General features: G+C 38.5%; 1 long non-coding RNA gene across 2 annotated transcripts in view; it reads left to right on the forward strand.

Moving 5' to 3' along the window:
* LOC131836505 (uncharacterized) overlaps positions 1-14,023 on the forward strand; it is a 67,529-nt gene extending 53,506 nt beyond the window's left edge. For both annotated transcript variants that reach the window (XR_009355647.1, XR_009355648.1), the window contains one exon: positions 13,917-14,023. This is a non-coding gene — a long non-coding RNA (uncharacterized LOC131836505). The remainder of the gene's footprint in view (positions 1-13,916) is intronic.
* The last annotated feature ends 4,223 nt before the right edge of the window (positions 14,024-18,246 follow it).

The raw sequence follows: 18,246 nt of genomic DNA on the forward strand, positions 1-18,246 counted from the left end.
AAAATATTAAAAGGGTGGCAAATATAGGAATAGGAAATAAAGGAGAATATGCTTTAACCAAATCAGAAGAGTTTCCAAATCATGAGGGGGAAGAAAGCGGATAAAAAGACATTCAGAAAGAAAAAAAAGAAAAAGAAAAGAAACAATTAAAAGAAAAGGAATAATGAAAAAGTATAAAAAAGAAAAAATATATATATACTAGATAAACTATTTAAAAAGCATTAAGAAAGAAAAGGGTAAAAGTTAAAAAAAAATTAGCAGAAGAAGAGAATAAAAGGTGAAAAAGAAAAAAAATAAATTAACTGCAAGACTAAAGAATCATGGGGAGAAAGCTATGAGTTCCGTGCTTTGCTTTCTCCTCCTCTGGAATTCCGCTGCTCTCCTTGGTATTGAAACTGCACCCCTTGGTAGGTGAACTTGGTTCTAGCTGGATTTCTTGTTGATCTTCTGGGGCAGGGGCCTGTTGTAGTGATTCTCAAGTGTCCTTGCCCCAGGCGGAATTGTACCGCCCTTACCAGGGCCAGGCTGAGTAATCTGCTTAGGTTTGTTTTCGGGAGCTTTTGTTCCCTGAGCGCTTTCTGTAGAGTTCCGGAGGATGGGAATGAAAATGGTGGCCACCCGGTCTCCGGCCCAGAGGAGCCAAGAGCCCGGAGCCCCACTCCTCAGTGCGCCCTCAGAGAACAGCGCCCAGTTACTCCCGACTCCGTGGCCTCTGGCTGCACTCCGAGCTCACCAAGCCTGCGACCGGTTCAAGGTAAGCCCGAGCTGTGAGCTTACTGTTGGCTCTGTCTCTGTAGCCGGCTTTCCCGTTCCAATACCTGCAAGCTCTGCGACACTCAGACACCCCCGATCCTTCTGTGACCCTGCGGGACCTGAGGCCACACACCCCGCATGGGCTTCACCCTGGTTCAGCCTCTGGAGCGATGTCCCTCAGTGGAACAGACTTTTAAAAGTCCTGATTTTGTGCTCTGTTGCTCCGCCGCTTGCCGGGAGCCGGCCCCTCCCTCTAGGGTCTATCTTCCCTTCACCTTGGATTCACTTCTCCGCCAGTCCTACTTTTCAGAAAGCGGTTGATTTTCTGTTTCTTGAATTGCTGTTCTTCTCTTCAATCTGCAGTTGGATTTATAAGTGTTTGCAATCTTTAGATAAGCTATCTAGCTGATCTTCTGCTATCTGAAGTAGTCTCAGCCTGCTACTTCTCTGCCGTCTTGACTCCTCCCCCCCAGTTTTTAAGCTTTTTACCCCCAGTACTAGAAGAACGTGTTAGAACATGTGCTGAGTGAGCCATTCCACAGTGTCTAGTAGAAATAGCCAGCATCTGGAGATTTGACCAAAGTGGCAGTGTAGGAGGTTCCTGAATGTCCATCCTTTCATGGATGCATTAAATGTGCAGCTATACTGAGAGAAGTAACCTCTGAAAGAAATCCAAAAGCTAGTTGAGCCAACTCCACACATTGGGCAGGAGAGAAAATACCTAGTGGGTAGGAAAGGCTGAGACACACCATAAACCATATCCCTGTAGAGTGTCATAAAATTGAGAGGGAAGCCCCAAATGCCAGTTTCTCTTTGGGGGACTAAGATTTTGGACTATACATCTAGCACCCCAACTTATGACTCGCAGCTGAGACACTGACTGCAATCGTCCTCTTTGTGACAAAGATGGATCTTGCATACCCTTGCTTACTGGGAGCCACTAGGAGCAAAGGTGGCTTGGATAATCCTAAAGGTTTGAGAGATGACCAGGAGCTTGGACTAAACTGATTGATGAGATTCATCTACATGAGACCACTCTGTCAAGTTGGGAGAGGTGGCTTTTATATCTAATGTGCAGAAACCAGCAGAGTCAAGACATCTGTATCTGAAAGCCAACAGGACTTGCATATATAAGACCCACAAAACTATTGCACACAAAGAAGTTCTTAGTGGGTGTGTGTCCACTTGACACAACTGCCTCCCTAGGCTCAGAGTAGAGGGAGAAGGAAAAAGTGCCTCTCTTGTAGTCTTTCCCTGAAAAGGGTCTGGCTATACATGATATTATTTGAGGTTCTGGCCTTTTTTTTTTTTTTTAAAGATTTCATATGTTTGAGAGAAAGCATGCACCAGTAATGGTGCTGGGGGTAGTGGCAGAGGGAGAGGGAGGAGCAGACTCTGCACTGAGGAGGGAGCCTGACACAGGGCTGATCCCAGGACTTCAGGATCATGACCTCAGTGGAAGGCAGATGCTTCATGAGCCACCCCTGTGTTCTGAGGGTCTAGTTTATTCATTTAGTATGTGTCTAGTGGCTGGCTGTGATACCCTCTAAAGACTAGGGAGGCTATTGGAAATTTCCATGGCCTTCTCCATCCAGTTTGCTACAACAGTAAAACTTAGTTGCCAAGATCTCCCTGGAAGAAGCTTGTACACATGTATGAACCCCCAGCTTTTGTGGCTATAGCCTGAGGGATGGGTCCCCAAGCCACCTGGCTGTGATGGCCAACAGGGTTGCATGCATGAATCCCATAGTATTAAAGCTAACAAGCATTTTTTATGTGGGTGCAGAAACACCCCTTCTCTGGCCGTAAACCTGTGCTTGGCATATAGGGGGCAGGAAAAAAATGCCCATTACCCAGGTTCTCCCTGAAAGGGGCTGAACTATACGTGTATAGTTGCTGCCTGAAGGTCAAGATTGTAATCAGCCTGCATCAAAGTACTGACTGTAGTCCTCTCCTTTGTGTCTGGCATACACTCACCTACTGGAAGCTGCTGAGAACAGAGATGATGGCTTGGGCAGTCATAAAAGTTTGACAGGAGGTTGGGCTGAATTGATTGACAAGCCTCATCTATGTGAGACCACTCTGTCAAACTGGGAGTGAAAAGTCAATATTATAATAAAGGAGTCAGTTCATCAAGAGTATATATAACATCTGTAAATACTATGCACCCAGTATAGGAGTACCTAAATATGTGAAGGAAATATTAACAGGTCTGAAAGGAGAAATAGACAGCAATACAATAATAGAAGGGGACTTCAGCATCCCACTTTCAACAATAGATATATTGTCCAGAGAGAAAAATTAATAAGGAAACTTGGATTTAAGTGACATATTAGAAAAGATGGACCTAATAAACATATACAGAACATTTTATCCAAAGCAGCAGAATACACCTTCTTTTCAAGTGCACTAGGAAGACTCTCCATGATAGATCACATTAGGCAACAAACAAATCTTAATACATTTAAGAAGATTGAAATCATATCAAGCATCTTTTTTGGCCACCGTAGTATGAAAGTAGGAATCAATTATAATAAAAAGATTGGGAAATTTATAAGTATTTAGATATTACAGTATGATTCTGAAGAACAAATAGGTGAAAGAAATCAAAGGAGAAATTAAAAAAAAAATACCCAAGACAATGAAGAAGGAAACAACATACCAAAACATGGGATGCCACAAAAGTACTTCTAAGAGAGTAGTTCTAAGAGAGAGGTACTGAAAATAGTTTTAGGAGTGATAAACGCAAACATGAAGGAAAGAGCTCTCAAACAGCCTTCTTTAATACCCAAGGAATAAACTAAGCCCAAAGTTACTAGAAGTATGGAAATAGTAAATATTAGAATGGAAATATGTGAAATACTGAAAACATAGAAGAGATCAATGTAAGAGCTGATTTTTGAAAAGATAAAATAGACAAACCTTTGTCTATACTCATCAAGAAAAAAAGACTCAATCAGCAATGAAAGAGGAGACATAACAACTGATACATAGAATAGAAAGGATCATAAAAGAACCCTACCAACAGTTTTACCCCAACAAACTGAAAGAAGCAGATAAAAAGATAAATTTCTAGAAACATACAACCTATCAATACTGAATCATGAAGAAATAGAAAATCTGAATAGAATGATTACAGAAATGAAATGGAGGCAGTATCTAAAACCTCTCAACAAACAAAAGTTCAGGACCAGATGGCTTATTGGTGAATTCTACCAAACATTTAAAGAATTAATACCCATCCTTCTCAAACTCTTTCAAAAAAGGGCGGGGGAGGGGGGGAACACTTCGAAATTCATCCTAATAGGTCAGTATTAACTTATATCAAAGCTGGATGATGATACTACAATAAAAGAATATTATAGACTATTTTCTCTGATCAGTATAGATGGAAAAAATCCTCAATGAAACGTTATCATTTCATTTAACCACTAAATTCAACAATACATTAAAAGTATTATATATTGTGATCATGTGGGGCTTACTCTGTTGATGCTGTGATGGTTCCACATCCACAAATTAATTAATGTTAGACACCACTTTAAAAATGAAGGATGAAACTCATATAATATCTCAATAGATGCAGAAAAATCTCTTGATAAAATTCAACATCCTTTCACCATATAAACTCAACACATTGGGTGTAGCATGGAGGTATCTCAACAAAGACCGTACATTACAAACTTGAAAGCTAACATTATACATAGTAGTAAAAAACTGAAAAATTTTCCTCTAAGATTGGGCAAGACAAAGGTACCCATTCTTGCTGCTTTTTATTCAACATAGTACTGGAATTTGTAGCCAGAGCAATTAAACTAGAAAAAGAAATAAAATAATCCGAATTGAAAAGGGACTAGTAAATTACTTTTTTTTTTTTTTTTGCAGATGACATATATAGGAAGCCTAAAGATACCATTCTGAAACTATTAGAATAAACAGATTTCATAAAGTGCATGGTACAAAATCAAAATACAGAACTTAATTGCTTTTCTATACACTAACAACTATCAGTTTCACTTTCTTGTGAAGCTTTTGTCTACTCTCACCCTTCCAAGATAGTTATTTATATCTTCCTGACCATTTCATTACTATATATATTTTTCTATTGTTGCATGCACTGAGCAATTTGTTATTGTTTTGATAACTAGATTATGAATTTTTTGGGTTCATTGTTATGCATATCTCTATCCTCAGTGTTTAGTGTTGCTGGATACACAGTAAGTACTTAGTAAATGAAGAACATGTGTCAAAAGGGGTGATTGGAAAGGAGTTAAGATGGCAGAGGAGTAGGCGGACCCTGCATTTGAGTCATCCCTTGAACCCAGCTAGATAAATACCAAGTCATTTTGAACACCCAAGAAATCAATCTGAGGATTGAGAAAACAAAACTGCACATCTACAAGTAGAAAAACATCCACTTCATGGAAGATGGAGATTGTGGAGGCTTGGTTTGGGGGAGAAAACTACAGGTGCTGTGGAGGGTAGGGAGCCTTGATTGTAGGGAGAGGAGTGAGAGGGAGAGTGAAGCAGCAGGCCGGGAATTGCACAAGTAAAATTTCCCCAAAACCATTGACTTGGAAAAAGAGAGGAGCTGCCTACTGCAAGTTATTATAAGCAGCGGAGTGCAAAGTATGAAGTTTTATAAGTCTGAGCCATAGGTTTGTGCCTGGTGAGCTAAGTGGTGCTTTTGCAGGAAAGGAGGACAGAGACTTGGGAGCAGGCAGCATGGTCTGAGAAAGCCCTGGGTTGCATGGGGAGAAAAGTACCCTTTCTTGGGGTGCATTTGGGGCTGGTGGCATGGCCTCTCTGGGGAGAGAAGAACTGGCAGCACCAACATGCCTACCATAGGAACAAAGATACCAGCTGAGGGCAGCAAGCCTTGGTGTCAGCTTATTGCTGTGCTTTGCCATAGACTGAACCGCTGCGTAGCTGTGTTCTTGCTTTTCTGGGACAAACTGATAAATGGCAAAACTGCAGCAAGACCTTCCCCTGGAGAATCAATGCAGGTCTTTGTGGCATGGGTTCATAAAATTTGGTTTTGAAACCCAACTGCACATCTTAGATAAAACACAGGAGTATTGTGCCACCTGGCAGGCAGACAGTTGGGACATAGGGTAATGCCAGGAATCTGATTGAAGCCTGGGACACAAGAGGCGTGATTGTTTCCTCTTTGACGACTTCCTGAAGAGTGGTGGACACAAACTCCTTGCTCTGGGGAGGAGAGAATGGGGTGATGCCATTTTCCCCACCATCCATGAGCAATGACCAGGGAGCCTCAGAGAGCAACACAGTGCTTTCCCAAGGAAGACTGGAGTCACTCACCCAAGCCCCGCCCCATTGCACCCTGCAGATGCATCTCCACTAGAGCAAGTCCACCTGAGATTCAACTCAGGAGGCTCCTCCCCCAGAAGACCCGCACTAACCCCTTGGATGCACTATTTCTACTTACGGTAGAGTGCTGCAAAGCTTCAGCTCTAAGGGAAATAGGATCTAGCTTTTTTGTTTGTTTTCTTTTGTTCTTTTGTTTAACAAGCAGACCAAAACAGACCAAGGATCTAGCTTCCTGGTTTTTGTTTTTGTGTTTTTTAAATCTTTTTAATATAACCATTACTCTTAGGGGCAGGCATACAGCAGGCTTTCTTAATCACACACAAACAGTGACCCAGACAAAATGACAAGATGGAGGAATTCACCCCAAAGGAAAGAACAGGAAGAAGTCACAGTCAGGGATTTAATCAATACAGATACAAATAAGATGTCTCAAACAGAATTTAATCAGTAGTCATAGGGATATTAGCTGAGCTTGAGAAAAACATAGAAGACATTAGAGAATCCCTTAGTACAGAGATAAAAGAACTAAAAACTAGTGAGGCTGAAATTAAAAAAAGAAATGCTCTAACTGAGATGCAAAACAAAAGATTCCATGACAGAATGGATGAAGTATAGGAAGGAGTCAGTGATACAGAAGTTAAAATTATGGAAAATAAGCTGAAAAAAAGAGATAAAGAAAGGTATTCAATCCCACATGTAGATTGAGGGAACTCAGCAACTCCTTAAAGTACAATAACATTTTTATCATAGGACTCCCAGAAGAAGAAGAACAAGGAGCAGAAACTTATTTAAGCAAATTACAGCCTCACTAATGTGGGGAAGGAACTTCTGTAATATGGGGAAGGAAACAGACCTTGGAATCCAAGAAGCACAGAGAATTCCCTTTAAATTCAACAAGAGCCAGCCATCATGCAGAAATATCACAGTCAAATTTACAAAGTACATGGACAGGAAAGAATCCTGAAACCAGGAAGAGAAAACAAAAGTCCTTAACCTACAAGGGAAGATAGATAAGGTTTGTGGCAGATTTGTCCACAGAAAGTTGGCAGGCCAGGAGACAGTGTCGTGATATGTTCAATGTGCTGAATGGGGAACATACACAGGCAAGAATACTTTATCCTGCAAGGCTGTCATTCAGAATGGAAGGAGAGATAAAGAGTTTCCAGGACAAACAAAAACTAAAAGAGGTTGTGACCACTTAACCAGCCCTAAAAAATATTAAAGGGGCCTCTTGGCGCGGGGTGGTGGGGTGGAGTGGAGGGAAAGACCAAATGAAACAAAGACTAGAAAGGAGCACAGAACATCATCAGAGACACCAGCTTTACAGGTAACACAATGACACTAAATTCATATCTATCATTAATCACTGTGAATATAATTGGATTAATTATGCCAACAAAAAGACATAGGGTATTAGGATGGATTTTAAAAATCTATAGGCTGCCTACAAGAGACTCATTTTATTTTATTATTTTAAAGATTTTATTTCTTTGAGTGAGCAAGAGAGAGAGAACACAAGTGGGAACGGGCAAAGGGAGAGGGAGAAGCATACTCCCTGTGGAATAGAGGGGAGCCTGACATGGGACTCAATCCTGGATCTCCATGATCATGATGAGCCAAAGGCACTTAAGCCATGCTTAACCAACTGAGCTAACCAGCCCCTCCTTTCCCCCGCCAAGAGATTCATAGTAGACCTAAACACATTTGCAGATTGAAAGTGAGGGATTGGAAACCATCTATCATGCTGATGGACACCAAAAGAGAGTTGGAATAGCCATATGTATATTAGACAAACTAGATTTTAAACCAAAGACTGTAACAAGACTATACCTGGGTGCCTCAGTTGGTTAAGTGTCTGCCTTCAGCTCAGGTCATGATCCTGGAGTCCCAGGATTGAGCCCTGCTTCAGGCTCCCCGCTCAGCGGGGAGCATGCTTTTCTCTTTCCCTCTACACCCCCCCACCCCGGCTCCTCTTTGTGTGTGTCTCTTTCTCTCAAATAAATAAATAAATAAATACTTCAGGGGGAAAAAAAAGCTAAGACTGTAACAAGACATGAAGGAAGACAATATATCATCATTAAGGGATCTATCCATCAAGAAGATCTAACAATTGTAAATATTTGTGCTCCCAACTTGGGAGTCTCCCAATATGTAAATCAACCAATAAAAAAAAAACCTCATTAATAATATTACAATAATAGTAGGGTATTTTAACACCCTACTTACAGCAATGGATAGATCATCTAAGCAGAAAATCAATAGGGAAACAATGGCTTTGAATGGCACACTGTACCAGATGGACTTAACAGATATATTCAGAGTATTATATCCTAAAGCGGGTGGAACACATACTCTTTCAGCACACATGGAACAGTCTCTGGATTACAATACATACTGGTCACAAATTAGCCATCAACAAGTACAAAAAGATTGAGATCATACCATAATTTTAGACCATAATGCTACAAAACTTGAAGTCAACCACAAAAAAATTTGGAAAGACCTCACATACATGGGTATTAAAGAACATCCTACTAAAGAGAGATGGATTAGCCAGGAAATTAAGAAATAAATACATGGAAGCAAATGGAAATGAAAACATGATAGTCCCAAAACATTTGGGATGCAGTAGAGAGGCAGAGGGAAGAATATTGCAATACAGACCTACCTCAAGAATCAAGAAAAGTCTCAAATATGCAACCTAACTACACATAAAGAAGCTAGAAAACAGCAAATAAGCTCTAAAGGCATCAGAATAAGGGAAATAATAAACATCATGGCAGAAAAATAATAATACAGAAACAAATCCAGTAGAACAGATCAACAAAAGCAAGACCTGGTTCTTTGAAAGACTTAATGAAATTGATAACCCCCTAGCCAAACTAACAAAAAGAAAAGAGAAAGGACCTAAATAGAGGAAATCACAAATGAGAGAGGAGAAATAACAACTAACCTGTCTTCTCTTCCTTATTTCTTTGGTTTAAAACTTCTTGTGGGTTTTCCTGGCTAATAGACAAAATCTAGCCATCTGTCTTTTTTTTTCCCCCTGCAAACTTATATCCCAGGCAGAGTGATCTCTGTACAGCAATTTGGACACATCGCACTTTGTCAACTCTGTACTTGTGTATGCTCTCTTATGTTCTCACCACTGGGATTGTTCATCTTGGCATGATAGATCATTCAAGAGCTACTTTTTCTGTGAACCATTTTCATTGCCTTCTTCCTCTTCCCATCCTAGCTATACAGAAATTTCTCCTTTTTCTAAACTGTAACCTTTTTACCTAAAACTCTTACAGAACTTAGAGAAGCAATGTTATAGTTATTTCTCTTATTTTCCTGTGGGTTTATTTTATTGCTTATAGTTTCTTCTATACAGTAGAAGTCAGCACTGAAAAGTTTCTGTTAGGTGTGTCTCACTCCTCTACCTCCCAACCTCAGCAAGGAGCACATTGCTTTGTATATATTTGTACCTAATAAGTATGAATTGAGTAAAACATTAATCTTTTGGGTGAATTGGGATATATTCATTGAGAATATAATATGCTGTAATTAGTTGAAGCATTCATATGAAGATAAGTGGATTAATGAATTACTGTAAGGCACTTAAGTTTTATTTGAAAATCTTCTGAAATCTCAGTGTGTCCATATATATTTGCATTTTAAATAATACTTAATCAATTAAATAAGTGCCCTTTATACTCTTTGAGGTTTTTTTTTTTAAGATTTTATTTATTTATTTATTTGACAGAGAGATAACAAGTAGGCAGAGCAGCAGGCAGAGAGAGAAGGGGAAGCAGACTCCCTGCTGAGCAGAGAGCCCAATGTGGGGCTTGATCCCAGGACCCCGAGACCATGACCTGAGCTGAAGGCAGAGGACTAACCCACTGAGTCACCCTGGTGCCCCACTCTTTGAGTTTTTGAGCTAGAAGGTTTACATCTTGTATTTAAAAGCATTTGAAGTTTGAAGTAGTATTAAAGCCAAAAGCTTAACAGACAAAAGATACTTTGGGCTAGGAACATTGCAACAAACATATTTTTTAGATCCTTGTGATATACCATGTAGCATCATATTCCATATTTGTCATATCTTGCTACTTGCTGTGAATATCTCTATTTTATGTAGGATACCACAATCAATTGGGAAATTGGGAAAATGCACTTACTGGACAAATTTGAAAAAAGGGTATTATTTCCAGAGCTATTACACAATTGTCAATGTTTAACACTTTTGCTAGAGATGAGGTTGATATTTAGTACCTGTATTATTTTCTCGCAGCTGTTGTAATAAATTACCACAAACTTGGTGGCCTGAAACATCAGTTTATTCTCTTACAGTTCTGGATGGCTGAAGTCCAAAATCTTTATCACTGGGCTGAAATTAATGTGTTGGCAGGGTGACATTTCCTCTGGAAGTTATAGGAGAGAATACGTTCTTTGCGTCTTCTAGCTTCTGGTGGCTGTCAGGATACTCTGGCTTGCAGCCATATCACTCCAATCTTCAAGGCCAGAATCTTCAACTCTCTCTGCTCTGTCTTTATATCCTTTTCTTATGTGTGTAGTCAAGTCTCCCTTTTTTAAGGATATATGTTATGGCATTTAGGGTCCACCTGAATAATCCAGGATGATCTTTCTGTCCCAAGCTCCTTACCTTCATCACATCTGCAATGACCTTTTTTCCTTATAAGGTAACATGTACAGGTTGATAGCTCTTTTGTGAGTTTGATTTGCTTTTCTCTGATGACTAATGAAATTGAATACATTTCCATATCTATATAGTTTGTTATATTCTTCTATGAATCATTTGCTCATATTTTTTCCTATTGGCTGGCTGTTTTCTTTTTATAAGAAATTGATTTGTACTTGGTTCAAATTCCTTGTTAGGTGGATTTGTTACCAATATCTTTTCCACTCTATGACTTGCTTTTTCATTTTCTCAGTTATGTCTTTTGATGACCAGAAGGTCTTAATTCTTATGTGGTTCAATTTAACAGTCATTTCTTTTATGATTAATATATTTTTTATCCTATTTAGGAAATCTTTGCTTGCTCCAAGGTCATGAAGATGTCTTCTAGGGATGCCTGTCTTGTTCAGTCAGTAGAGCATGTCACTCTTGATCTCAGGGTTGTGAGATCAAGCCCCACATTGGGTGTGAGAATTACTTAAAAATAAAATCTTAAAAAAAGAGATGTATTCAAATTTATCCTGGAACCTTTACTTATAAATCACATTTAACTTTACAATTCATCTAGAATTAATTTTTGCATATAGTGTGAGGGAAGGGCAAGATTCACTTTTTCAGATGGGCATGTACCATATTGTCTCCTTTTTTATAAATCAACTGGACTATATGCACAAATTAATTTGATTTTGTAAAATTTTATATGTTCTAGGAATTGTACTTGGTTCTAATGATATAGAAATAATAGAGGTTATCTATTCTGAAGATGGTCTTGGTTGAATCAGGAAGATAATGAGATAATAATGAAAACACAGTAATCATATTAAAATTGTATGTTGTTAGTTAAGAGAATAGGTGTTCTGTGTGTAATGAGGAAATCTTTGCTAGAGGAGGCAGAATTTGAGCTGGATCTTGAAAAATGAGTTGGTCTTTGATAAATGCATCCCATATAGAGAGAAAAATAGTGAAAATACACAGGATTGTCAAAGAGCAGGTGTGTTCATAAAATAGTGAGAAGTTTGCTATAGGAAGCAGTGTGCAAGAAGGTGAGATTGGGGAGGACAAGAGAGGAATGAGTTGATGAGCCTAGAACATTTTAGACAGAGAAGATTACATGTGTAGAATTAAGTAATTATAAAGGAACATGGCATGTTTATCAAATGGTGAGAAGTTCAGTATGACTAGAAGATAGATTGGATTTGCATGGGAGAGTGGTGAGAAGGAGTATCAGGGGAGAGATGATGAACTAATGAAGATGAAGATGAAAGTTGTGTTGGGCTTTATTTTCAAGGAAATTAAGGAGAAAGAAAGTTTCCAATTAGCAAGTTGTATAATCAAATCTGGCTTTTAGGGAAATGACCCCTGGGACATAGAGGATAGATTAGGAAGTGGGAGATTGGTAGATGGAAATAAGAAAAATGAGGGTTGGCCAAGGGGTGGCAGTGATGATGGTGAGGTAGTGTCAGATGTGGAACAAGTCTGATGTATAGTCAAGAGGACTTGGTGACCATGAATGGTGAGAAATAAGCAGGTGTGACAGATGACAAATATATAGTTTGAAAGACTGAGTGAATGGTTATATTATCAGATGATAGAGGAAATATGAGGAGAAGCTTGGCAGTAGCAAATAATAAATTTTGGACTTAACAGATTTGAGATGCTAGTACATTAAGTAGTTGGAGACATCTAGGAAAATTAAAAATAAGTGTGTGGAACTCAAGAGGGAGGTAGAGAGGTCATAGCTCTAAGTGTATATTTGAGAATCATCAGCACAGAGAAGATACTTGAAACCATAGGAATCGATGAAATCATCCAGGGAGAGTAAGAGAAGGATTAGGAAAATAAGTTTATAGTCAATCCGGACTAACTTGAAGAGGAGTAGAGGAAAATGAGCCTGTGAAGGTGGGATATTTGCACTGCTCCATCTTTGGTTTCTAATTTTCAACAATAGCATTATTTCTTGTGTAATATAGAGTAAGATGAAAGGAAGTAATTAGTATGAAATTTAGGAAGAACAGGAGGGAGTTATGTCAAGAAGTTAGGGGTGTTCATAGCTTTAGATGACACACAAAGTAAAAATAAATCATATAATCTGTTAATGAACTTTCCTTTGCTTTTATTGGGACAATGTATATATAGGGTTTTAAAAAATCAAATAGTACATAAAAGCATTTGATAAAAAGCAACAATTTTCCTTCCTGCCCAGATCCATTTCTCAAAAGCAGTCTATGTTTAACTCTGTTTTTTTTTTTTTAAGTTGTAAAATGTCTAAATATAAGCTTGGATAGTATGCTTGTTCTTCTGTATTTTGATTTACCTACTTTAGATCGTGACTGTTGTGCTAGGCAGAATTCTAACATGCCTCCAAAGATTCTCTCCATGGTTTGCATGCCTTATATAAATCCTTTTGCCTTGGGAATTGGTGGTGCCTGTGAATATGGTCTGTTACTCTAATGATTAGGTTATTAGTCAGTTGACTTTTAGTTAATGCAAAGATTATCCTGGGTAACATATTCAAATGAGTCATTAAAAAAGGGACCAGGCCTTTAAAAAAACAAAAAAAAGACTCTCCTACCATACTCGAAGAAGAAAGCTGTCATATGTTGAGAGAAGAGAGCCATCTGGCTAGGACCTAGCTGTGGAGAGCGAACCCTGGCTGACAGTAGCAAGAAATCAGGGACTTCAGTCAAACTGCAAGATGATGAATTCTGCCAACAGAGTTTGGAAAAGGGCCCCAAGCCTCAGATGTGATTGTAGCTGGGCTGACACCTTACTTTCAGCCTAATGAGATCCAGAGCAGAACATTCAGCTAACCTGTGCCCAGACTCCTGACCCACAGAAAACTGTGAGATAATAATTTTGTGTTGTTTTAAGCTGATAAATCTGTAAGAAGTTGTCATGCAGAAATAGAACACTGATAACAAATTTTAACTTCAAATGAAAACATATGATTTATTTACTTTATCTCTTCATTTCCCCTCCCATTATTTAAATGTTATAATGACTTTAGTTCTTCAAATGGTTTATTTTGTTTGTTTCACTGCTATTTTTTATTCTTTTAAATTTCAGTCAGAATTTTGATTCCTCTTAATGTGAAAGAAAGATATTAACAATTATACTCTTTTTTTCCTCCTGATTTCTGCCTTTCACCTAGAGTGAGACATAATGAAGACTGCTGGTGGGAGAAACCTGGCTCCAGTCTGGGGCATCTAAAGATACACAGCTGCACAGTGATGGAAATATTGTGTAATAAAAACAGTACACTTGCTCAGAGTGAATTATTATTAATCTATAAGGAATGTGAGTTAATTGAAAAAGGGTGTATGTTTTTGCCAGTTGATAAAACTCAGCTGTATTTCTCAGGGATGCTCTGCCCTACCTATTGAAATCATCCCCTGAGATGCTCAGGGAAAACAAGTAAAAGCTACCAGGAAAAGGCTAAGGGAAATTAAGTTAAGTGTAGAAACTCTGCCGAGGAAGCTAAAGGATAATTTAAGTTTATCTGATGTCAAGAGGCTTAGGTATAATTTAATGCTGGGAAGATAAACAACAGTTTCATCTAATTGGGAACCCCCAGTATTATCGGGTTTCCTCATCCTCTTCAATCTGCTTGAATCCTTTGCTGTTAAGGAAGATGGATTTTATAGAGATCTTTGGAAGTGTGGTAATGTCTTGCAACACTACTCTGTATGCATTCCAGGTTATTACCATTAAGAGTCTCTTCTATAACCCAAATTGTGTTCTGGGTTTAGTTTAGATTCAACAGGAAAGTTTGAAAATGACAAACAGTATTTCCAGTGTTATGAACCCATCATTGTGTTTGAGTTGTGAGTAGGAGAAACCAATTTTAGTTACCTTAAGCAAAAAGGCTTTTTTTGGTTGGGTAGGATCTCAGTTCCTGGGATTGATGGAAAGTATAGAGAACCTGGCTCTAGTGCTATAACTAAAGTAAATGTATGGGAGATTGAAGAACTAGGATAGGGAGTCTGAAAGGCTGAACCCCCAGACCATGGGTGATAGGTGGAAAAAAAAATCTCATCTTTCAGAGGGACTCTTAAGGGACTTCTTTGAATTTCATCAAAGGTTGAGGGTAGGGCACCTTGATTATAGTTCCACTAAGACTGTATCCCATGAAAGAGAAAGTTTCCCAAAGGAGACAGAGGAATTACTGGCAAGGATGTCTGGATGCCAGGTAGTGGAAAAAAGTTCTGAGGATCACATGGTGTCTAGAATTTGCAAGCCTGAAGGGAATCTAGGTCCTCTTCAGGGCTGCAAAAGGCTAAACTGAAAAGGGATGTAGGGGAAAGCAAGGATGTCATCAAACATTAAGCTAGACTAAGAAAAACAATGTCCTCATTTACTAAGCTAGATCAAAAAAGCACCTCTAAATCTGGGAATTTAAACCTTTCTGCTTTGAAATGGTCATATTCCAAGTCGTGAAGGGAGAGGATTTCGGTGTTTCTTCTTGCCTGCAAAGTTTCTCCACGTTGCCCAATTAATTTAAGACTCAGTGTTCAGAATATTATTATAATATTATTTCTCTTTACTTCTGCTTGCGTAATAACCAGGCCTTCTTTGTTTGTTGTTGTATTATTCCTTCTAAAGTTTTCCTACTCTGTTGCAGAAAGTGCTACTTGGATTGTGAAGTCCTCTTCAAGTTACAAAATGTACAGGAGACTGCTTTCTGAATTTCTAAGAGTTTGTTCTTTTTTTTTTTTTTAGATCGGTTCTTCACTGGGACAGTTAAGCTGAGATTTGATATTATCTTAATACTTCAATAGGAAATCCTCAGTTACATAAAAGTGAATTACTTTGCTATAGTTTGGACAGCTGTATCTGTTCTTCCCATCACTTGGCCGCTCAGGTCCTTTGCATAAGTTTCTTTAGAAGGAAGTTGGATGCTGAACTAGGCAGCATCCTTTCAGAGGCTGTGAACATCCAATTGGAGTGTGGTTGTGTTGTAAGCCTGAGAAATGGTTACCACGAAGATAATGTGATTGACTTTTCTATCACCACTTTAAAAAATAATTATGTTCTTGACTGCTACTTGAGGAAAGAAAATATTATCAAATTAGATTTTTCTTCCCATTTAAAAGTAGAAACCTTTCCTAATTGCTCAAGAAAAATGAAGCCTGTATGATTCCTTGAGGCACATATAAGCCTACATGTGGAAGACTTAGTAGTCTTATCTAACTATTTAAAAGTCAGTAAAAACTTAGTAAAGGTATACCTGATTATATTTTAATATTCTAGGTTTTTCAGCTTTATAATTAAATTCAAAGTGTCTGTATAGAAATTTGTTTCAATGATTTTAGGGAAAAGAAAATGTTCTTTGGGGGATGGGACAAGAGAATCTATTCCTTCTTTAGCAGCTTTCTTTCACTTTAGTGCCTTTTTTCTTTTGAGACAATTTTTTTTTTCTTTTTCCTTTAGAGAAGCTTAAAGTTCTTCCTTAGTTTCCCCTTCTGTCTCATTTTCCACAGCCATCAACTCCTGTCTCATAAATATCTCTGGAAAACCTCTCATTCACTCCTTTCCCACTGCCCAAGTTCAGACTTGCATCATCTATTTTGGAGACAATGCAACAGTTTCTATTTTTGACTTCTTCCATCTCAGTTCACCTTTCCTATTGCCACCAGAATTATTGTCCTCAAATGCAAAACTCTCCTGCTTAAAACCCTTCTGCAGTTCTCTTTCAATTGTGGATTAAAACCCAGACGTAGGATCATAAGGTCCTCAGTGCTGTATCTTCTGCAGTTTTCTTTCTTGCCAACCATTCCTATCCACACATGTTCCAGAAACACTGGACCATTAGGTATCAAATCCAAAAAAATCATTGCCAAGACCAATGTCAGGGAGCTTACCAGCTGCATATGTTTCTTTCTTGGAGTTTTATGATTTCATAAATCATAAATATGATTTCACTTTATAATTGAAGTCTTTAATCTGTTTTGAATTAATTTTTGTGTATGGTATAAGACAGTGATCTAATTTTGTTCTTTAGCATGTGGCTGTCCGGTTTTCCTAACACCATTTGTTAAAGAGACTTTTCATTTCCCATTGTGTATTCTTGCGTTTTGTCATAAATTAGTTGACCATATATGCCTGGGTGTATTTTTAGGCTCTGTTTTCTATTCTGTTGATTTATTTGTCTGTTTTCGTGCCAATACTATAAAGTTTTGGTATTATAGCTTTGCAATGTTATTTGAAATCAGTGAGTATAATGCCTCCAACATTGTTGTTGTTCTTCTTTTTTAAAATATTTTATTTATTTGACAGAGAGATCACAAGTAGGCAGAGAGGCAGGCAGAGAGAGAGGAGGAAGCAGGCTCCCTGCGGAGCAGAGAGTCTGATGTGGGGCTCGATCCCAGGACCCTGAGATCATGACCTGAGCCGAAGACAAGGGCTTTAACCCACTGAGCCACCCAGGCGCCCCCTTCTTTTTTTTTTTTAATTAAAAGAATTTTTTTTTTTTTTTTTAAATTTGACAGACTGTGATCATGAGTAGGTAGAGAGGCAGGCAGAAAGAGAGAGAGAGAGGAGGAAGCAGGCTCCTCGCTGAGCAGAGAGCCCAATGTGGGGCTTGATCCCAGGACCCTGGGACCATGACCTGAGCCGAAGGCAGAGGCTTTAACCCACTGAGCCACCCAGGCGCCCCTATGCTATTGATTTCTAATTTAATTTCATTATGATTGGAAAAGATACTTGTATGATTACAATCTTCTTGAATTTGGTAAGACTTGTTTTGTGGCCCAATACGGTCTATTTTGGAGAAGAATCTGTGTTCACTTGAGAAGAATCTGTATTCTGTTGCTATTGGATGGAATGTTCTTTATGTATCCTAGATTTATTTGTTCTAACATGTACTATAAGTTCAATGTTTCCTTATTGATCTTCTGTCTGGCGATTCTGTACATTATTGAAAGTGGGGCATTGCTGTGTATTCTCTCTTCAATTTGTCTTTGCTGTATACATTTAGGAGTTCTGACGTTTAGAGCATAAATGTTTAGAATTTTATGTTCTTGTTCAACGTTTGTATAATGTGATTCTTGGTCTCTTGTTAACAGTTTTTTATTTGAAGTCTATTTTGTCTGATGTTAGTATAAGCACTCCTGCTTTCTTTTGGTTGCCATTTGCATGGATTTTGTTAATCCTTTCACTTGCAGCTTATGTGTGTCTTTGCATCTAAAATAAGTCTCTTGTTAAAAATGTAATGATCTGAAGTGACACATGCACCCTGATGTTTATAGCAGCAATATCCACAATAGCCAAACTATGCAAAGAGCCAAGATCTCCATTCACAGATGAATGGGTAAAAAAGATTTGGTTTATAGGGGAGCCAGTGTGGCTCAGTCATTAGGCCTTTGTCTTCAGCTCAGATAGTGATCCCAAGATCCTGGGATTGAGCCCTGTATCGGGCTCCTTGCTAGACAGGAGGCCTCCTTCTCCCTCTCCCACACCCCCTGCTTGTGTTTTTCTCTCTC

This window comes from Mustela lutreola, chromosome 7, assembly GCF_030435805.1.
Source record: "Mustela lutreola isolate mMusLut2 chromosome 7, mMusLut2.pri, whole genome shotgun sequence".
In the NCBI taxonomy this organism is placed as follows: domain Eukaryota; kingdom Metazoa; phylum Chordata; class Mammalia; order Carnivora; family Mustelidae; genus Mustela; species Mustela lutreola.